General features: G+C 44.0%; 1 long non-coding RNA gene across 1 annotated transcript; it reads right to left on the bottom strand.

The window, feature by feature from the left end:
• Window positions 1-922: 922 nt before the first annotated feature.
• On the bottom strand, window positions 923-2,874 carry LOC146892142 (uncharacterized). Its single transcript, XR_015734956.1, has 2 exons — window positions 2,820-2,874; window positions 923-1,178 (listed from the first exon to the last, which is right to left on the bottom strand). It is a non-coding gene; the product is annotated as an uncharacterized LOC146892142 (long non-coding RNA).
• Window positions 2,875-4,097: the final 1,223 nt, after the last annotated feature.

Below are 4,097 nucleotides of genomic sequence, written 5' to 3'. Positions count from 1 at the left end.
GAGCTAGCAGAAGTAACAGAGCAAGTAAGGAAACACACACAAACACATCTTCAAATCAGGTGGAAACAACCGAAAAGATCACAGGCACTCAGTCCTGTTGGACAGTCTTGCTGGAGTTCCCAAAGTGGATCTTTGGGACAGAGCAAAGGGTTGGTTACACGGATGGGCTGTGACTTTTCATTCCCACTTCAGGCATTTTTATACCATGGGGTAAACAAGAGTCACCTCAGTTGGAAACGGTTTACTGTCTAGCTGTTCTCAAGGCACAGTGTTCTTAATTTTAGTCATTTGCTGTTTTCTTTTCTCTTTGTCATAGAGACGGCGGGGGGAGGGCCACGCTATCCCAAGAAAATCTTGTAGGATTCTTGAGATGAACGTGTTTGGGTCTGAGAGAAAGGAACCTGTCTTAGCCTCCGACTCAGCTCTCAATGAATGCAAACATTACAAGACAGTTACCAACAAGCTTTACTGTTCAATGACCCGATCTTTTTAAATGTGAGTTCTGGGGGTTGAACTCCTGTCTTTCAGCTTGTGCGGCAAACACTGACTGAGTCATCTCTTTAGTTCTGCAAGGGATAGATAATAAGAAAACAGTAACACTGCATTTGTGCACAGCCACCCCTCACTGTGTGTGGGGGATTGCTGCCAGGAGCCTGTGGGTATCAGAACTGTAGATGACGAAGTCTCTCCTGTAATAAATATCGGGTAATTTCTGCATATAACTTACACACATACACACATTTGGTTTTTTGAGACAGAGTTTCTCTGTGTAATAGCCTTGGCTATCCTGGAACTCGCTTTACAGACTAGTCATGGGAACTTTTTTGGGGGCCAGCCCCAAGGCTCCCCAAGGGTTCAGAGAGGAATCTACAGCCAGTGGAAGGCTTGGGATCTGAGGATGAAATGAATCTCTCACTCCGTATTTCTTTGTGTCAGTTTCTTTATTATTCTAATTCTCCTGTCCGACTTCTAACGCCTCCTGACTTCTTTCCTCCAGCCTAGAAACTTCTTTTCCCAGGAGCCTTGAATGATAAAGAAATGGCAAGGGTTGCTTCTCATTGGTCAAAAGCACATTCCTAGGGCAAGCGGTAGGGAGCTGAGCCATTGTCATGGCAACACAAGGTTCCAAGGTTACAGCAGTAAGACCAGAAGGGGGGGCACAGTGCCCAGTGACAAACCTGAAAGATAGGTCTATTGTTAGCAGACTGGCAAGCAAAGAATTGGTATGCTTTTCTTAGGGTGCTTTGTGTAGTAACCTTGGTTGGACATCTGTGGCTCTGACCTTGTGCAGAGCTATAAATTTGTAAACTTATGATCTATTTACAAAAATCCTTTAGTCTAGTTTGAACTTGCTCTGAGGTAAAAGTGAGCTAATTGTGTGCAGTTTGTATTAGACAGAGGAGAAATCGATAACTTTTTTATATTAGCCTGAGTAAAAAGGAACAAAGCAGGTTTTTAAGTGTCTACAGTCCTCATGGGACAAATAGATCTAGTTAGGAAGCATGTCCTAATATATACGCTATATATCAAATTTATGCAGCCAAATGAAAAGTCATCTTCCTGACCATCCACAGATACATGTGCCCATAAGACTGAGATGCAATCATGAGATTACATATACATAGCACATGAGATTACATACTACAGTGCAGGTATTGGGGAGGCACCAAGCTGATTTAACAAAAGTGAGCAACAGTTTCCAGAGTTGATGGTCCTGCAGACCTTGTCTGGACAGGATCAGCCTCCGTTAGATGACCACACCTCTGATGGATGGGCATCTGAACACTAGCTGTCACCTGCTATAACTCACATGGCCTCTGACAGACCAGACTGGCCTTGAACACACAGAGATCTGACTACCTCTGCCTCTTGAGTTCTAGGATTAAAAGTGTGAACCACCATGCTCAGCTTATCCTGGTATATATTTTAAATCATTTCTTGGTTGCTTATTATATCTGATACCATGTAAATATGTTACAAATTGTCTCCATACAATATTGTTTAGTGAATAGCATCTGACCATTGCTAATAAAAGTGTTACCAACAATGGCCTCTAACTGTAATCAGCCTGTTAGGGATGAACATATTTTTTAAAAGATATTGTGTCCTTTATTTTGACTATCAGACTAGTGAACCAATGGACCTCGTGAAACTGGAATTCTTTCAGGAATTTCATGCTGGTAGAAGAGGAATCCTAAACTCTATGATCCCCAGCCCTCTGTTTAAAAATTAAATCTCAAGGATTTAACAAAACTCAAGGAGCAAAGCCCAAGACAGAGAGAAGCAGAAAAATCATAGGTTATGACTGATGGGAGGATTCACGAAGTTCTTCAGCCATGAGCTTCAGGTGCTGACTGGCCCTGTTCCCACGGAGTTTCTTGCACCACAGAACTATTAACGTCTGAAACAGCAGCTGAGTGCCCAGTGTGCTGGGACACTCTGTACATTGTCTTGTCTAATCCACGCATCGAACCTCAACTGGATCAGCAAGAACAGAGCCAGAACGAGAGCAGCTCCCCATCTGCCTTCTCCATAGCTTTTATTCTCTGTTCTCTTTCCTTAAATAACAAGCTAGATGCAGTGACTTTACTCTGGTGAGTGGCTCCTTCCTTTTTCCCTCGGCAAGGGCCTTGTAAGGGCTGGTACTGGTCCCTCCTATCTGGTGCCATCTGACCACAGCACCCACAGGGAAGCCTGACCACCCCCTCCCCTGCCTTCTTCACATCTGCCCACTAAAGTCTTCATTATTAATGATTACCACACTAGAGGCCTATGGCAGTGGAGTGCGTGACAAGCCCAGGGCGGGGGTGGGGGCATACCTTACACTGTTTTCTGTTCCTGTCAAGCCCAGAGGTTATGTACTCTCACCTTTCTACAGAAAGAAACAAGAGAAGCTATGTTACTTGGTGAAAGTCACACAGCCAGGTCCCTGGTTCCTGACTCTCAGCCCCAGACAGTGGGCTCTCCTGTTCCACCAGAGCTGTGTCCTCCAGGATTTTCTGATTTGGAGTGGCCTTTTCCGTGCTGAAGGTCAGTGTAGCATCTCAGTGATGCTTAGGGAAGATTTCCTTATCCGCACCTGATACCTCAAACCCTATCCCATCTTTGGGGGCAGAACTGCTCACGGTTATGTGGACACATGCATGTGGAGGGCAGAGGCCAATCTTGGGTGTTGTCCCTCAGTGTTTACCTTGTTTGCTGAGACAGGGTCTCTCACTTGTCCTTGCACACCCTGGATAGGCTGGGCTGGCTTGCCAGTGAGCCCCAGGTATATTCCTGTCTTTGTCTCCCCAGTGCTGGAAATGCAATTGTATATTACTATTTTCAGCTTTCACATGGATGCTAGGGATTGAACTTGAATTCTCAAGGCTGTGTGGCAAACTCTTGACTGACTGAGACATTCCTCCAGCCCCATGGAGACCATTTGAAAAAAATCTTCAACTGAGTCCCCGGTTGCAGGCTTTGGATGTGAGACATAGCCAGCCCTGTGGAAATTTTCTCTTTCAAACCTGTCTGTAGACTGTAACCACACACACTCCAAATATTTTCAGAGGTAACTTCCTTCTTGATCTCATCATTTACTAAGGCTTCTAAGTATTTTAAGATATGATGACAGGATACACTTTCTCTCTATAATATCTTCCTTTATGTTTGCTAGTCATTAATTTTAAAGACAGCATTGGACTTCAGATATGAGTGCCTGTTTTTTGTCTGCTATGAAATTTAGGCTTTTGTGTTTGTGTGTGTCTGTGTGTGTGTGTGTGTGTGTGTGTGTGGTGTCCTGGAGGCATGGAAGACAAATTATGGGGTGGTTTAGGGTTCAGGTGGTTGAGTCTAGCCTGCATGTTGTGTGTATGTGTGTGTACATGTGTGTGCGAGTACATGTGCATATGTGTGTATATTTGAGTATAGAAGCCAGAGGTTGATAACTGTGTCTTTCTCAATTGCTTCCCCCACCCCCATTCCCTTTTTATTTCAAAGACCAAGTCTCTCACTTAACTTAGAGTTTGTTTATTTACTAGATTAGTTAGTGAACTCCAGAGATTTGCTTGTCTGTTTACCTTGATTAATGAGATTATGTCTACCTCACCTGGTTT

The sequence above is a fragment of the Myodes glareolus genome, chromosome 14 (genome assembly GCF_982192425.1).
Source record: "Myodes glareolus chromosome 14, mMyoGla1.1, whole genome shotgun sequence".
Classification (NCBI taxonomy): Eukaryota; Metazoa; Chordata; class Mammalia; order Rodentia; family Cricetidae; genus Myodes; species Myodes glareolus.
The sequence above is the reverse complement of the archived record's forward strand: the minus strand, read 5'-3'. Positions and strand labels throughout refer to the sequence as shown.